At 40.0% G+C, this 19,234-nt stretch overlaps 1 non-coding gene across 1 annotated transcript; it reads left to right on the top strand.

Moving 5' to 3' along the window:
• Positions 1-439: 439 nt before the first annotated feature.
• On the top strand, positions 440-512 carry TRNAE-CUC (transfer RNA glutamic acid (anticodon CUC)). The gene has a single exon. It is a non-coding gene; the product is annotated as a tRNA-Glu (tRNA).
• Positions 513-19,234: the final 18,722 nt, after the last annotated feature.

Raw genomic sequence — 19,234 nt, forward strand, 5'->3', positions numbered from 1 at the left:
TTCATACTGGTTGAGAGCTTTAGACGTTCTTGGGAGAGGACTAAAAGTCATGAATTCATACTAACATGAACTGACTAGCATCAAGACTTCTCCTGAGAGGCTGGGTTATAGAGCAGTCTCCACTTAGCTGCTAAGCCTCCTCTCCTACATGGGGCAGGGTGTCTGTTTTGGTTTTCTACAATTCCCTGATAACCTAGGAATGTATTTAGTTTCTCCACTTTTTTTTTTTTAACATCTTTATTGGAGTATAATTGCTTTACAATGGTATGTTAGTTTCTGCTTTATAACAAAGTGAATCAGCTATACATATAGTTTCTCCACTCTTGACCTACATCCTGCACAGCAGTTTAGGAAAGAAGTGTCATCTCCACCCTCTACAATGAGCCTCCATTTCCCTCTTTATCAATTTGCTGAAATGAAAAGTAACAGAATTGGGAAGTCCCTGGTAGTCCAGTGGTTAGGACTCGGCACTCTCACTGCTGGGGCCCCAGGTTCGATCCTTGGTCAGGGAACTAAGATCCCACGTGCCACGTGGCACAGCCAGAAAGAAAAAAAAAGAAAACTAACAGAATTAACCACTCATCACTTAAACAAGAGAAGATGCATTCTTTTTTACATAAATACATTTGTAGCAACAGAAATATTATACACATTGGTGAAAGGAGGGCCCCAACAAGTGGTGTTCTAGAGAGACCCCCGGGATCGGGCATTTATATTCCAGTGCTACACAGCATTGATGGTCCAGCCTCTAGAGTACAGCCAAAATCAGGAATCCAGAGGCCGCTACTCAATGGTGAGGTGACATACGGTTCTCTGTATTTACCTATTTGGGTAATTTTTCACTGTTTCTATAGAATTGAAGGGCTGCCACTCATTTATAAATCTACCCAGGTCTGTGATACATGTGGGTGGGCAGTGAAGACAACTATAGGCAGCAGGAACAGTCTGATGAGTATCCAACTGTCCCACTGATTACCACCTAGGAGGCAACTGAAAACCAGAAAGGGTCTAGGGGAACCACGCATTGCTCTTCTCTGCCTTTTGCCAAGATGTCTCTCCAACATTACTTTAGATTGAAAATCATTTCCATGTTTAGACCAATGCAGAGAAGAAGTGATAAGAGTAAACATTTTACCCTACACGTTTTTAATGGCAAATGTGTTAAGCACTGGAAACAGATCTTGTTGACTATATCAACGAAACCTAATAAATTCTGTTGCCAACCTGCAGTTCTGTGTGTGTCAGCCCATCTTTGGCTTCAATGTTCACAATGGTAGGCAATAAATAACACGGCCAGTGTCAGAACAAGTTCCTACAGAGAGAGCCACGTATTTTGAGTTTAAAAAGTACAGGTTTCAAAACTCCAACTGCCCTCAGTATTAAGGATTCCCTTATGGGTATTTTTCATGGAAGCCTTGGTACCTTCCTTCTTTGCTCAGGCTAGGCCAAGTCCTAGAGAGTGACAGCAGGAAGGAAGATTGTATAGAATGATCTATGTGAAATGGTCACTATCATTTTGCTGTTAGCTGCTAAGTTAGGACTAAGAGCCCTCTTATCCATATTTGCATGCAATTTTCTGAGTTTGCTTTAATGGATATGACATTTCATTAATTCTGATTCATTGCATACTCAAGCCAAAACACATGCAGTTTAGTTCCATTTACTGACAGAAAATAGAAGCTGAAAAATTCCAAGTCAGAGTAATAACTGAAGGTGTGTAATTACTCATTACCCAATCAGCTACCAGGTTCAGGGGGCAAGAATGGTTTGGAGATAAATTGCAACTTTTGTGAGTGAATCTGACAGGCTGGGTTAGTAGGTGTGTTTCTTTTGATTAATGACACAAGGAAGAAAGGTTTAGAAAAGGTGTTTCTACTGATTCTACTACTTCTAGGCTACTACTTCTAGGAAAACATAAATTATAGTGAGCAAAGTGTGAATTTTGTAAAAACATACAAAAATGTTACATCCATAACTTCCCTGCTCCAATTAAAAAGAAACTCAGGATGATAAGTCCTAGGATATGCCAGAATGGGTCATTGGGCTACAGATCTCAACTTTCTCAGAAAATGCACCTATCAAGATGAAGAAAAAACAAACACAGTTGGAGCTATTCCTCATGATCAGTTAACATAAGAGTTTGAACACAGCATAGTCACTACATGGGTTTTGATGTCCTTCAGTATTTTCCCAACAGATTAGATTTCTGGGAGTACAGCAGGAATTTGCTTGGTTACTCATGAAATGGGCCCAAGAGAACACTTTCCAGGTCCTTGCCCTCCATGAGTTCCCTTCTTAGATGCCATGGTAAGATATATATAGACACACACACACATACACACAGACACACACCCCAGAAAAACAGCTAAAGAGCAGAATCTGATGGTATCCAGTGAATCGACACAAGGAAGGGCAGATATACAGAAAAGTCTTCTGATCTTGGGATTGTTTGTTTGGGAAGATTTCCCAAAGAGCAGGAGGCTTGCGTGGGGCTTTGTGGATGAGCTGAGATGGGTTCCCGAGAGAGAACAGTTTGAGCGGTACAGTGGCAGAAATTATCTTAATTTGGGGGAAAGGACTTACAATAGTAAAGTGACAGTAAGGGATTCTTACTCATAAAGATCAGATAGGGTTCCCTTGGGGGTGGAGGGAGGAATGGAAGGAGATTCTGAATGTGAAGACCATTAGTTTGATGCAAAGTCACACAAGTGTTGACTCCAGGTACTGATGCCCTGCATGACTTCAGAAACCCTGGCCCCGAGCGCTCTCCACGAAGGACTGGAGTGCAGGGAGAATGTGTCTGTGATAGCTGAGAGATAATGAGAGCCTGAACTAGAGGGGTGGCAAAGGCAAAAGAGAAATGGAAGCAAGAAATGATAAAAAGGAAACTTGTCAGGATTTGAGGACTGGATAGGTATTTGAGGTGAAGAAGGGAGCCGGGACAGACGGCTCCGAGTTTTTCAGCCTCACTGGGAAGTCAGGAAAGAGAACCCGCTTTAAAGTAAGATAATGAATTCTTCACAGACACGTGACATAGAGACTGGAAAGTACGTGGCAGATGTGCAAGCAGAAATCTGAAGCAGGAAGCTGTGGATGTGAGACTGAAGCAAGTGAGCATCCAGGTCTAGGTCTGGGCTGCTGACGCTGATTAGCTCAGTGAGGTTAAAGTCGAGTCCAGCACTAAGTATACTTCCCCCAATTCTACTACTGAAGTCAATCCTACGTGTATTCTGCATGGGTGGGAGCTCCTTCCCCCCAACCCTCCCTTACTGTACAATCCTCACCCTGACCAAACACAGGACTGCCAACCAGGAAGAATGTCAGCAGCTGTGCCCAGAGGATGAGAAGAGCCACCTGTGGAGGGAAAGTGTCTCAGTCCATTCATGTTGCTATAACAAAAATACTATAAACTGGGTGCCTTACAAACATTTATTTCTCACACTTCTGGAGGCTGGGAGGACTGAAATCATGGTGCCAGCATTTTCGGTGTCTGGTGAGAGCCTGCCTCTTCACCGCTAGCTGTCATCTCACTGTAACCTCACAAGGCAAAAGGCAGAAGGGCCTCTGGGCCTCTCTTATAATGGCACTAATCCCATTCATGAGGGCTCAGATCCTCCAGACTTAATCACCTCCCAAAGGCCCCACCTCCTAATATCATCACCTTGGGGGGACAGGTTTCAACATATAAATTTGGGGGGAATACCAACATCCAGGTTATGGCAGAGAAAGTCCTGTTAATATTCTATTGTGAAAGCCCAGCAGATGGCCTGCTAGGGCAGAGCTGGGCTTAGGAGTCACTACAGTTGATTGCGATAAACTTAATCATGGAACTTGAGAGTCAAGGACCCTGGGAGAGCATTCAATAGGCGATTTTAAACCTTTTTAGCCACAGAAATCTTTTTAAAAATGAAAATTTATGTGAAAATATAAACAGCTAAGCTGCTCCCGTTGGGAGCCCAGTAGACACCTTCAGGAAGTACTGTTGCTAAGTGGGGACTGTGACACAGGGCTGCAGACTCGCAAACCAGAACTACTAAACTGCCCTAAGGAGAGAAGGAGGGGGCCCCAACCCTACTCTGCATTACATCATCCCAAAAGAATATTGTTGAAAGCCTCTCTAGAAAATCAAATAAAAGCACATTTCAGTATCTTTAATGACACCAACCACAACAACAACCAAAAGAAAGGAAGGAAGGAAGAAAGGAACAGAGGGAGGGAGGGAGGAAGGAAGAAAGGAAAGAAGGAAGGAAGAAAGGAACAGAGGGAGGGAGGGAGGAAGGAAGAAAGGAAAGAAGGAAGGAAGAAAGTAACAGAGGGAGGGAGGGAGGGAGGAGGGAAGGAAGGAAGGAAGGGAGGGAGGAAGGAAGGGAAAAAAAGAAAGAAAGAAAAAAAAAAAAGGCTCATTCTCAGAGATTAGGCAGAGGGTGGGAGGAGGGAAAGCCAGAGAGTGGGTAAGGGCAGGGGCTCTGGAGTTCAAGTCCACCTCCAGTGCCAGATCAGAGGGTGAGGCCAACATCCACAGAATCGTCAAGCTGCCCGAGGGCAGGGGCCGAGCCTCCTCTTCTTCCCTTAACTCCACCAGGTTGTTCTCCTCAGCATTCCGCCTCCAAGTAGCCTTTGCACATTTAGTAGCAGATCCTTCCCTGCAGAATCCCTGCTCCAAAGTTCATCTCCACAAAGCGTTCTGCAGAGCTAGTGCTCCACAGCTCTAGCTTCACGGAGAGGTTTCCTGGGGCCTTCTCCCACTTGGAGAAGAAAGCAAGAGACTAATTTGCTGTGAACTGTCATGAGCAATAAAATGTTCATTAAGTTTAATTGTAAACACTTTAAGTCCCAATCATAGTAATGAAAGGATAAATTGAAAAATCAAGAGTTAAGTACCCTTTTAAAATTTCGTATCTTCTATCTTCACCTGGCCTCTTAAACCAGGCAAAATCAGATCAAACAATGCACACACAGACTGCCCGCCCCCAACTCCATGTGACAAAACCTTACCTATTTTCCAAGTCTCAGCTCAGAGAGCATCTCTGATCCTACTCAACTGCAAGGAATCTGCCCACTCACAGTACCGCAAAACACTTTTCTGGTATTACTGAGAATGGCACTTGTTTCTATAATATGCTTTATTTGCCCCAAATAAACTGAGTTACTTGCCAACTGGAATCACATCTTGAGCATCCCTATTATTTCAGCCGCAGAAGTAGTGTCTCCTGCCCAGCAATTGCTCCAAAATGATTGTTGATGGATTGAATTAATGGTTTAAAGCTTTTTGAAAAGCTAATAAAAATTCATTATGAGAGACTCAAGGATGCATTAATTTGTATAGCTTATATCTGCAATTGCATTATATATCATTCTGAAGAATTCTAATAGCACATACATCATTTGGCTATGCAATCTCACATCAAACACTGCCCAATTATTTACATATTTCTAGCTGTGATATTTACACACTAAAGTGGAGTACCTGGGTTAAGAGATCCAATTTTAGACTTTAAATTCTTCTTTGTCTCTGCCTAGGATAATACTCTAGTGCTTATATAGTAGGCTCCAGGGAAAATCTGTCTCTTCTGAGGAAAGAAAAGACTTGAAACAAATGTTTAAAATCTATGTTTCTAACCCAAAAGTATGCATACAATTCATCAGAAAAGAAATTCATTTCAATCATTTTTCTATGGGCGAAGTCAAGTGGGAATGGGCCCAGGAGCTGGGGTCTTAGCCTCTCAGCCAAATCAAATGGCACAAGTTATATTATTCCTGCTTTATTCTTACTGTGGTTAGAACAGTAACTGAAAGCTGTCTCTCCATAGGTTGCAAAGTCTTTATATGTGTAAATGATGGCTCTGGCTTTTTCTGTCCTGAAACTACCAAGATTAATTATCTACAGTGTCTAGACTGAATGATCCCCAACAAACCAGCTTATTTTTGTGCTGGCACATCTAGTTCTATAAAAATAGAGCTGTGGTATGTTATCAGAATGATAGTTCTGCTGCTTAGAAGAAAAGGTGTGATGGTCTTCTGATGTGTCAGCCTGGGTAGGCTAAACTACATTTCCCAGGATCCTTGGGAGATTTTCGAAGGAGGGTAGAAGTGAGATAGCAGTCATTTTGTAGTATACACTCATTGTTACTGATGTGTTGATCCACCTCAGTGATGTGAAGCAGCATCTAGATCAGGTACAGGCACACCTCATTTTATTGTATTTTGCTTTATTGTGCTTCGCAGAGAATAGTGTGTTTTACAGATTGAAGGTTTGTGGCAACCCTGCATCGAGCAAGTATATCAGCACCATTTTTTCCAACAGCATTTGCTCACTCCGTGTCTCTGTGTCACGTTTTGATAATTTTCACAATATTTCAAACTTTTTCATCATTTATATCTGTTATGATCCGTGACCAGTGATCTTTGATAGTCCTATTGAAAAAAGATGATGACTCACTGAAGGCTCAAATAATGGTTAGGGTTTTTTAGCAATAAAATATTTTTTAATTAAGGTATGTGTATTTCTTTAGATGTAATGCCACTGCACACTTAATAGACTACAGTATAAACATAACCTTCATAATGCAGTAGAAAACCAAAAAATTTGTGTGACTTGCTTATTGTGATATTCACTTTTTTATGGTGGTCTGGAACCAAACTTGAAACATCCTCAAGGTATGCCTGTATGTATGTTTAGGTCCATGAAAAAGGGTTTTAGCTTCTGCAGGATACCCTCATCACAAAAGGCAGAGGCAACAAAAACAGACACAGGTTTCAGGCCATAATAGTGGGGATCTACATAGCTCATGCTCGTAGGATTTAAACTTGTGCTTATGGGATTCTAGCCTGCTGGTGATCTTCTTCCCTTCCTGTCTGCCATGTGGACTTCAGAATCCAACATTACATATGGAGACAGCCTTACAGGGACTGTTTAACCAGCCCCCACAATTGTATAAGCCAATTCCCTGTAAATAAATCCATAGACTGATGATTAGATAGATGGGTAGGTAGATAGATAAAAAGATTTCTTGATGGTTCTACTGGTTTTGCTTCTTTTGTTGAACCTTGGCTGACACATTAGCTCTCTTCAGAATCCCATGCTCATGATGACCACATGGAGCTGTATTTTGTGCATACATGGTGCATAATATATGGCTCTCTTTTTATGTAACCTACAAATGAGACTCCATAATCAGAGAGAGAAAAAAAAAAAACTATTTAAATTCTACCTTCCTGGTTGAGATCTAAATTCTACTTTCCTAATGGACTCTTCAGTCAGTTTTGGATTCAAGCACTGGTTCTATAATTATTTTAATCTGTGTAACCTTTGAATCCATGCCACTTAATTTCTAATGCTCAGTTTTCTCATCAGTAAAGTAGAAGTAATAATTTCCTGCCTTATAGAGCTAATATGAAGTTTATGTGCCATAATGTATACAAAGTTCCAAGTGCACTGCCAAGCACAGAAGGAGCCCCCTGACCTTCCTTTCCCATCTTTCAAGGCCCATCTTTCAAGTTCCATTTACAGCCTAAAGCCATCCCCAACAAACCCAGCCTCCCATGGCCTCCCTCCTCCTTCCTTCTATTCTACTGCACCACCGATGTTAACACCTTTATTTTTATTTTTTTTTAAATTTTATTTATTTATTTATTTTTGGCTGTGTTGGGTCTTCGTTGCTGCATGCGGGCTTTCTCCAGTTGCTGCGAGCCGGGGCTACTCTTCGTGGTGGTGTGTGGGCTTGTCATTGCGGTGGCTTCTCTTGTTGCAGAGCGCAGGCTCTAGGTGCACGGGCTTCAATAGTTGTGGCACGCGGGCTCAGTAGTTGTGGCTCGTGGGTTCTAGAGTGCAGGCTCAGTAGTGGCACATGGGCTTAGTTGCTCCATGGCATATGGGATCTTCCCGGACCAGGCTCGAACCTGTGTCCCCTGCATTGGCAGACGGATTCTTAACCACTGCGCCACCAGGGAGGTCCCGTTAACACCTTTATGTTGTACATTCTATGCACCCCATCAGCTAGATTTTGTTTTCAGATCAAGAATCAAGTGTTAATGTTTGCATGTTAATAAAAAAGAATTGCATTTGCTTAGCGCTTTAGCTTTCACAATGCACTACGACATACATCCCCTCATTGGATCCCCACAGTGAGCACAGTTAACACCTGTAGATACAATACAACGGCCACAGTATATAACCAAGCTATACTTTCAAAAGTATTCAACTTATTCCATCGCTTATCGTCATGAGTAATTTGAACAGTCATGAACAAAGTAATGTTACTAACAAACATTACTAATTACCAACTGGGCTGGTTATTAACTAATAAATGCAGGTGATTCAGCCAATACCTAATCTGGCCCATGAAGTTAGCATTCATCCAGATTTTAGAAGGAAACAAATAATAAAAGGGTGTGGTAGAGAACACTTGGTGGAAGGATACTGCTAAATTGCCATGTGACCTGCACTTGTTAGAGGAAAAATTCTGGGGAGCTGCAGAGTGGAGCACTGTCTTCTACTTTCTATGTTATCAAGTCCGCTCATTGACCCAGTATCTGTTACCAACTACTGAAATCAGCATAGACTTTTCAATAAAGGCAATATTGTCATTCCAAAGCAGAGATGCTGACTCTTCTGGGCCCCTTTACAATGTCAATAATGTCACTGAATTTTTATATTCGTTGATTTATGCATTCTGTTCTAAAAGATTCTATGAATTGCACAATTCTTTTAAAATAATTTGGATTTTAGTAATCAAAAATTTATCAACATTCATTTCAAAAATCATAGTATAGTCAGCTCTCCATATCTGCAGGTTCTGCATCCACATATTCAACCAACTGTGGACAGGAAGGGCTGACTGTACCATCATTTTTTATATAAGGGACTTACGCATCTGCAGATTTTGGTATCTGTGGGAGTCCTGGAACCAATGTTCTGCAGATACTGAGGGATGACTATATGTGGATATAAAAGAGAATTTTTTCCCATCTATAGAAAATGCCAGAAGGGCATATGGATTTACAGACTCTTTGCTAAATTTTCCATGTCCTTCTGGGGCCCTCAGCACACTCATTGGAAACCAGTGCTCCAAAGCAAATTACCCTGACCTGAGGTTACTAAAAGGGAATGATTGGAAATACATTTTTAAAGCCACTTAGAAGTGTTTACATCAAAGGCCATTCAAAATGGATTAACCCCGGATTTGAAAGAATTGTTTGTCGGGGATCAAAGACTGGTTTTAAGGCTAAAACAGAGTAGGGATAGATGGGCGATTCTCTCTGCAGGTAGGTATAAAGAGTTACATAGCTGAGACATCTGTACTAAGTACAAATCTTATTTAGCGTGTTATGAATGGTAATGAAAAAAGAAATTCAGTGAGGCCCTCACTATTTCAATTGACTATAACTTTTTGGTATTAAAGCTAAATCAACAGAAAGTATTTGGAGGTTTCAGGAGTAGACAGTGTGTGGACAGATAAATTCAGTGTGAAAAGTATTATGTAATACAGTAGGAGAAATTATCCTAATTTGTCTTAAAGAGTGATGAACTCTGAAACATCAGCTATGTTATGTCTCATAACAAGAACCAGAGAGTTTCCAAAGAGCATTTCCTAAAATTCATTAGCCTACAGACAGCTCCCGGAAAAATGGTTGATTAAATATTGGACATTGTCATAAAAGGGCCTGGATTCAAAACAGAATATAGATACCTACCAAATCTGATGTGGCCAAGGCATTCACACCTAGATACTGTTGGTGTTTGCTGTCACCGCATCCAAAAACTAAAAATTCTAGAACTACAGGTCAGAGAAAGGAGCCTAAAAGTTTCAGTTAGCCAAAAAAATGGATATATATGCTAGTCCCTTCCCTCACTGGTATAATACATTCACATGGTTTCATTGTCATATTAATATGTATGAAATAAAGATCCAAACAAGGATGCATTTATCAAATAGTGGCTAGGCTTTGAAGAAATGATTTGCATTTGGGCATTCCTATTTGTCATACAGGATTGATTTTTATCCCCCTGAGAAGACCAGACTTTTCACCAAACCTCAAATTAAGAAGGTAGATCTCAATTCTCTCCCAGAGAAAGATCTGCATTAGGAAGCTTATTTATAATTCCCCTGAGTCTTAACTTTTTCTTTGACAAACACCCTTCATCACAGGCCATTGTTTGCATGGGAAGTACATTGTGTCTCATGGCAGACAGAGAAAAAGGCCTATTCAGATATGGAAAACAATGTGTATTCAAATTCCCACTGAATATAATCAAGAGGACTTGTTTCATATTACAGAGTGATGATTCTGAAACAATTCTAAGATCTCTGGAGCATCTTCCCAGGCCTTCTCAAGACATGTGTGGTCTTTGAAGAGCTCATTAGATTACCCAACTTGACCTCTCAACTTTCTCAGTGAGTATCAAAGTATAACCCAATATCACTTCACTTTAACAGCTGCTGTTCTCTGACTGGTCCAAGATACTCACTGGGACTTTGACACGTGTGCTAGTGACAAGTTTGGCTGTTCAAATCTCACACTGTGGCAAAAAATACATTAATAGACAAAGAAGTTGGGAGCTGACATCACTCAGCCCCAGTCTGTGTATTTAGAACTATGTCAGGGATTAGAAGGTTGAGAAAGGAAGCAGGGTGCAAGAAGGTAAACACAAGACAATAACACATAAACTCCATGTCTCTATGCCTGTGAACACAAAGGTCCTCTAACTATAATGTCCTCTTCCCAGATTTCTGGAAATCCTGAGCGTTATCCAGGACTCTAAAAGTCTTCTTACCTAGTTCTCTAAGCATTTTCATCATCATCAACTGTTAGTCACTTGAATGCAAAGTTCAGGGCCAGAGTCCATCAGTGGAGGGGCGTGCCATCTAAGCCTTGCTCAAAGAGGGAGTGACTATAAGGACACCACCCAGCAGAAGCAGAGCTCAGGGAGGCCTGGTGGTAGAAGTTCAAGAGGGTGGCTGCAAACAGTTTGATGGGTCTTGTTGAGACCTGTGTTTTCTTTTGGACAGAACTTCCAAGGAGCAAATAAAAGGGAGGGTAACACATTCAACAAGCACACTTGCCCCATGAAGTGATTTCAGGATAATGAAGTCTTGAAGGGAAAAAGAGGTCAATAAAGCATGGCAAGAAATAGCAAAGGATGGGCAAAGTGTACAGTCTCCCCTGTTTTACATTGGTAGTAGTGAAAAGAAGCAGGAATGCGTATTTTTCAGGTTCTCACCCAGCAATAATTGACACTCTCAAATTGAGTAATTAAAGGACAGATTAATAAAGGAACCATCAACAAGAGTGCAAGTGCAGGCAAAGTGTAGGGAAAACACATAGGATGGTACAGTATACCAGGGCTAATGAGAATGAGTCTTCCCAGTCCAGAAGCTGCAGTCCTAGTCTTAAAGCAGCAAGGGAAAGGAATAGGTTCTGTAACCTGCAGAAAGAGAGGCTATGTGGAAAGAATTGTCAGATACGAGCTGTGACCTTCCCTCCCAAGACCAAAGAATCTAAAATGATGCTACAGGGAAATAACACCCACACCACACACTCTCCTTCCTCAGAGGACTCATTCCAAGCTGCCCACTAGCTGAACACAACCCAAAGCCAGAGACCATGGGAGTCGGTGGAGGGAATCCATTCAAGCCAGCCTCCAGGAGCACAGAGCAGGAGTGAAGAGAGTATAGAGTACATCTCGAGGGTTAAATGAAAGCTATTTGGCCTAGAGATCAGGGAAAGACCATTTGTAAAAAATCCTCAGATAATGATAATCATCATATGGTGACATCATATGGTAATGATAACTTGAGACTTATGCTAAAGCACTGTACATGTATTAGCTCATTGAATCAAAACTTTTTTTTTTTGTTAAGCTCAGCTGGCTGAGTTGCCATCTTTTCTCTAGCTGACTGATTCCTTCCCTGAAGTAGCTTAGAGCGGTCAATGCAAGGGACCACGAATTTATCAGAGAGAGGAACTGCAGCTACAAATCAGATGTGAGCATCACACATCCAGGAATGCCTGCAGGAAATCAGTCCACAGCAACTATAGTCCAAAGCATCAGTTCTAATGCAGAGAGACAGCTCTATAAGGGAGCAGCAATTTAAAACCTCCAAACAGCTGCTGCCACGGTGAAGAATGTATTTGTTCACTTTGGCATAAGAAAGCTCTTCTAAACTGGTTCTTTGTCACACTCACCACTTTAAACAGTATATTCTGGGCTGCAAAGCCCCAGAGAGCAGTGACAGGTTGGTTGACTATGTTGTGTAGCTTGGGGCCTGTATAGGGCACAACAGTAGTTGAGTAGTGTAGTGCACTGCACTGTTGGGAAGTTAATCTCAGGACCAGATTGTACGTCCCTAGCAATGGAACCCTGACAAGTTATAGTGAGGGCTGGGATGAAGTTCCAGCCTTTTTTCGAATCCTTGCACAGTACCTAGGAAACCTCAAGGAAGGCAAGAATGACTACTTAGACTCACCTCTAGAGCACAATTGGAGACTCGTCTGAGCAAAGCAATAAATTCCACTTTTTGTGTAATCTGAAAAGGATAACCTTGTAGTGATGTAAGTGACATTGTAGAGGAAATCAAAGAAACGGGTCACATGAAATCAAGATGGCCTTTTTATCCCCTTATTTCATGAACACTTTTGGGGCTCCTACAATGGGCCAGGAATGATACCTGTTATCATGAACAGAGATATAAAAAATACATCCTATCCGTAGTATAACCTGTGAGATGCAGTTTTCATTTTCCTCAAAAACCCTGGGGCATATTTGCGTTTACGTTCACAATTGTAATGGCCTGCATACTCACTGAACTACAGAATATCATAAATTTCTTTTCAAATGACAAAGATTATAATTGTTCTCAAAAGCAAATATTCAATTCTGAAATTGGACTTGCTTGATAGTTTAGATGGATTTTTTTCATTGCCTTATGCTTTTGGTTTCCATGAAACACTTTCTTACTCAATCTCCAGAGATTCCAAGATTTCACCATATTGCCCCCCAAATTACTAACATTTTAATCTTACTTTAATTAACTCTTAGTCCAATGGGATAAAACTGACAGGATCCGAGTTTGCAAACCAGAAGCTGAAAATCTGGTGTACTTGATTAGCAGCTCTAAACAACTGGGGAGACCAAGGTAAATCTCCAAGCAAATATAACCACAGTGGGAGGAGATGTATTAAAAACTCTGTCAGTTCTCCTCCCATCATCTCCCTACAACACCTCCCCAAGCCATGTCCAATCACCATTATATATTTGAAGTGAGCCAGGTCCCCAGAATCTGAAATCAAGAGACTTTCACCTGACAGGGAAGGACATTATGATGTCATCTATCATTCAGAAGACGCTAACATTGTTCTTCAAAAAATGTGAAGTATTAAAAGAACTGACACTCCATCCTCCACTTAGCTTTCAGGACACAACATACTCTCTTTTCTCTTACTTCACTGGTTTATCCCTCTTCATCTCCTTTGCTGGTTCTTCCAATTCTACCTGGAGTCTTAATTCTTTTTTTAAAAATTTTTTTTAATTGAAGTATAGTTGATTCTTAATTGTTAATGCTTGTGTGTCTTAGGGTTCATTCCTTGGTTTTCTCATCTTCTCTCCATATAAGGTAACTCCCTTGATGACCTCATTAGTCTCGTGGCTTTAAACAGCATCTTTATATCAATGACTCCCAAATTTACATCTTCAGCATAGACATTTCTCCTGAACTTCAGACTCATATATCAAACTATCTACTCAATAACTACACTTGATCATCTAATAGACATCTCACATTCCGCATGTTGAAAACCAAACTCTTGACCTCCCACCTCTTCCATCATGCTCCACCTGTGGTCTTTTCAGTTGACTCTTCTGGGTGCTCAGACCTAAGAACTTCGAAGTCATCATCATCATCTCATTTTCTCTCAATGTGAATTGTACATTTAACTTTGGCTGTAAAATATATCCAGAATCTGACTACTTCTTACTAACTTCACTGCTACCAAGTGGCCCAAGCCATTATCATTCTTTGCCTAGACTGAGTCACCTCCTAACTGGTCTCCCTCCTTCCCACCTTGCTCCCCTGCTACCTATTCTTCAACCATCAACCAAAGTGATTCTTTTGAAAAGTAACTTGCATCATGTCTTTCCTCTGCTTAAAATCCCTTCGTGGATCCCCATTTTAATTAGCCAAGGCTCTTACAGTGGCTTCCAATACCATATTTAATTTGGCCCTTCATTCATCACCTTTCTGACCTCTTTTTCTCTGCTCTGTCACTCACTCCATTCCAGCTACACTCCTGCTTCAGGTTCGTTCCACTGACTGCTTCCTCTACCTGGAACACTTCCCCCACATATAGCTGCCTAGGTGGCTCCTTAATTGCCTTTAATTTTTTTTTTTTCAAATGCCACTTCTTTATTGAAACCTACCCTGACAACATAATTTAAAATTGAATTCTCTTGTACTCCCCCAGAGATCAGAAATAAGACAAAGATGTTCAATATCACCACTTCTATTCAAAATTGTCCTGCATATTCTAGCAGGAAAACAAAATAAAAGGCATCCATATTGGAGAAGAAAAAGCAAAATTATCTCTACTTCCAGGTGACATGATTTTGTATATAGAAAATCCTAAGTAGTTCACCAAACAATAAAAAATATTTTAGAGCTAATAAAATGAGGTCAATTTTATTTCTATACTCTAACAATGATGATCCAAAAATGAAATTAAGAAAATAATTCCAATTATAATAGCATGAAAAAGAGTAAAATACTTAGCACTAAATTTGAGTTTAAAAGAAATACAAGACTTATACACTGAAAACTACAAAATGTCATTGAGAAAATAAAGAAGACCTAAATAAATGACAAAATATCTCATGTTCCTAGATCGGAAAACTTAATATTGTTAAGGATGGCAATTCTCCCCAAATGAATGTACAGATTGAACTTCATCTCTATCAAAATCCAAGCTGCCTGTTTTGCAGATATTGACAAGCTGATCCTAAAACTCATATGTATATGCAAGGAAACCAGAATAGTCAAAATAATCTAGAAAATAAGAACACTTCCCAATGTCAAAATTTACTGCAAAACTAAGTATCAAAACAGTGTAGTATGGTACCAGGACAGACATATAGTTCAATTAAATGGAATTAAAAGTCTAGAAATAAACCCACATACCTAATGCCATCAGATTTTCAACACGAGTGGCAAGACAACTAAATGGGGAAATAACAGTCCTTCAACAAGTGGTACTGGGACAACAGGATTCCAAAAGCACAAAAATTTACTCAAAATGAATCAAAGACCTAAATATAAGGGCTAAAACTATAAAACTCTTTGAGGAAAACACAGGTGTAAATATTCATGATCTTGGATTAGAGAATGGTTTCCTAGATATGACACCAAAACATAAGCAAAGATTAAAGACTTAAATGTAAAGCCAGACACTATAAAACTCTTAGAGGAAAACACAGGCAGAACACTCTATGACACAAATCACAGCAAGATCCTTTTTGACCCACCTCCTAGAGAAATGGAAATAAAAACAAAAATAAACAAATGGGACCTAATGAAACTTAAAAGCTTTTTGCACAGCAAAGGAAACCATAAACAAGATGAAAAGACAACCCTCAGAATGGGAGAAAATATTTGCAAATGAAGCAACTGACAAAGGATTAATCTCCAAAATAAACAAGCAGCTCATGCAGCTCAATATCAAAAAAAACAAACAATCCAATCCAAAAATGGGCATATAAGACCTAAATAGACATTTCTCCAAAGAAGATATATAGACTGCCAGCAAACACATGAAAGGATGCTCAACATCACTAATCATTAGAAAAATGCAAATGAAAACCACAATGAGGTATCACCTGACACTGATCAGAATGGCCATCATCAAAAAATCTACAAACAATAAATGCTGGAGAGGGTGTGGAGAAAAGGGAACCTTCTTGCACTGCTGGTGGGAATGTAAATTGATACAGCCACTATGGAGAACAGTTTGGAGGTTCCTTAAAAAACTGAAAATAGAACGACCATATGACCCAGCAATCCCACTACTGGGCATATACCCTAAGAAAACCATAATTCAAAAAGAGTCCTGTACCACAATGTTCATTGCAGCTCTATTTACAATAGCCAGGACATGGAAGCAACCTAAGTGTCCATCGACAGATGAATGGATAAAGAAGATGTGGCACATATATACAATGGAATATTACACAGCCATAAAAAGAAACAAAACTGACTTATCTGTAGTGAGGTGGATGGACCTAGAGTCTGTCATACAGAGTGAAGCAAGTCAGAAAGAACAAAACAAATACTGTATGCTAACAAATATATATGGAACCTAAAAAAAAAAAAAAAGGTTCTAATGAACCTAGGGACAGGACAGGAACAAAGACACAGACGTAGAGAATGGACTTGAGGACAGGGGGAGGGGGAAGGGTAAGCTGGGACAAAGTGAGAGAGTAGCACTGACATATATACACTACCAAATGTAAAATAGATAGCTAGTGGGAAGCAGCGGCATAGCACAGGGAGATCAGCTCGGTGCTTTGTGACCACCTAGAGGGGTGGGAGGGAGGGACAAGAGGGAGGGGATATGGGGATATATGTATATATATAGCTGATTGACTTTGTTATACAGCAGAAACTAACACAACATTGTAAAGCAATTATACTCCAATAAAGATGTTAATAAAATAAAACAAAATAAAATAAAATGTAAAACAAAAGAAAAAAGAAAGAATAGATAAATTGGACAATAAAATTAGAAAGTTCTGTGTTTCAAAAGACACTACCAAGAAAGTGAAAATACAATCCACAGAGTGGGAAAGAATATTTATGAGCTATATTATAATCTGACAAGAATATATATAGAACATATACATATAAAATACATAAAGGACTCTTACAAATCAACAGTAAAAACACAAACAGTAAAAGACAACCATATTTTTTAATGGACAAAGGAGTTGAAAAGACATCTCTCCAAAAAAGATATACAAATGATCAACATGAAAAGATGTTCACCATTATTATTCCTAAGGGAAACACAAATCACAAGCACAATAAGATACCACTAGGATGGCTATAATAAAGAAAGATGGACAACAACAAGTGTGGATGAGAATACGGAGCAATTGAAATACTCATTGCTGCTGGGAATGTAAAATGGTGCAGTCGCTTTGGAAAACAGTTCGAAAGTTCCACAGAAAAGTTAAGCATAGAGTTACCACCGCACCCAGCAATTCCACTCTTAGGTATATACCCAAGAAAATTGAAAATATACGGCCATATAAAAACTTGTACATGAATGTTCATACAGTCTTATCATCAACAGTCAAAAGGTGAACTTCTGTTCAACTCAGTCCATCAGTTGACGAATGGATTAACAAATGTGGTACTACAATTGACTATTACACTGCCATAAAAAGCTACAACATGGAGGAACCTTGAAGGCATTATGATAAGTGAAAAAAGCCAGACACAATCGGCAACATATTGTATGATTCCATTAATATGAAACGTCCAGATTTGGCAAATCCATAGAAACACAGAAAATATAGGAGTGGTTTCAAGGAGCTAGAGGAAAGAGGTGGGGGGAGGTAGGTAGTGACCACTTATGGATACAGGGTTTTTTTGGGGAGATGATAAAAATGTTCTGTAATTAGACAGTGAGAATAAATTATACAGTTTAAAAGGGTAAATTTTATGGCAGGTAAATATCTCAATAAAAAATCATATGATAAAAATATAAAATGCATCAGTGAAAAACTTGATTCCCCCACCTTAGTACATCTACCTATTCCCTTAACCTGCTTATGGTTTTTTGGTATCACATCACCTTCTAACATGTTACATAAATTACTTATTGATTATATTAAAATGTAGCTTTCCCCACAGACACTAGAAAATAAGCTGTATCAAGACAGAAATTTTTGTCTGTTTCTTTCACTGTTGTATATTCAGGTGCCTAGGACAGTGCCTGGAATATAAGAGAGCTTCAGAAATATTTAGTGAGTGACTCGGCTGAACTTTGTTAAGTTCTTAAAAAATATACTTGGGCTCACTCAAAAGAAAACTACAGTGATCATGTCCCTTCATAAAAACAAGTTGTTCTCAGCTACAGAAACATGTTAGTTGGGCTCTTAAAGAGTCATTTATTTGTCTGTGCTTTTTTTTTTTTTTTTTTTTTTTGGTCCTTGTTTGCTGGGAGTTCTGAGAAATCTAGGACACACTGTCCACTATCCCCTGGCTATGCAAGGCCCAACAAAAAATTAACCTAATATTTAATCAGCTTTGTGGTCTGCCATATGTTAATTTTTAGGGATGTAGAGATAACTTCCAAACTGGAATTCCAGTGGACATTCCGACTTAAACCACTAGTCCAAATTGTTTTCTCAGTTTTAAGTTGCTCTCTACTTCCCTCTCCGCCTATCCTATTATTCTATGCCTAGTCCCACTGCTACCTCTTCCAAGAAGCCTTCCCAGCTACTGAAGTCCACACTGATCTATCTCCCTCTTATCTGATGACCAGGTGGTGTTAATGTGACTTATAGCCCCTGACATCAGTGTGTGTGTGTGCATGTGCATGCGTGTGTGTGTGTGTGTGTGTGTAACACCATGGCTGTTATTTAAAAACACCCTGTAACCAGCAGTGAGCTGGCATGTGGTAGGTCCCTAAATGAGGTGGATGGGTGAAAAGGAAGTAGAAGATGGTGATTTGTAAATTTTGTGTTCAGATAATGTAGGAAATCAGTCTTTTGACAGCAAAAGAAAAGAAAAGGAAGAACTTCACGGTCTGCATAAAAGTGTGACTGTTACAGGTGGCCCAATTCCCAGTTACTTTGTTCCTGACACCAGAGACCTGTTTTTCAATCAAAATTGCAGCAGCTGTGGAGCTGTAAGGCTGGGCTGGCACCTGGGTCAGAGGTTCCCCATTAGTGCTGGCAGATTTTCCATAATCAAGGCACTTCTGAAATACTGAACCCTACTCAGTGCCAAAGGTTAACGATTCAGTGTGCAGGGACTGAAGCACAAAGCAGGGCAGCAGGCAGCTCAGAGAGAGACGCCACCAGTGGACCCGCTCTGGCTGCTCTCGTTACATCCTTGAATCTATTGGACATTTGCCTTCTTGCCAAGGAGTCATTCAGCAGAGAACATTCATTAAGCAGACTACATTAATCCTGTTTTTCTAACCCTGGTTCATGTTTTTGCATTTGACAGTCAATGTT

Source organism: Balaenoptera ricei, chromosome 13 (assembly GCF_028023285.1).
Source record: "Balaenoptera ricei isolate mBalRic1 chromosome 13, mBalRic1.hap2, whole genome shotgun sequence".
Lineage (NCBI taxonomy): Eukaryota > Metazoa > Chordata > Mammalia > Artiodactyla > Balaenopteridae > Balaenoptera > Balaenoptera ricei.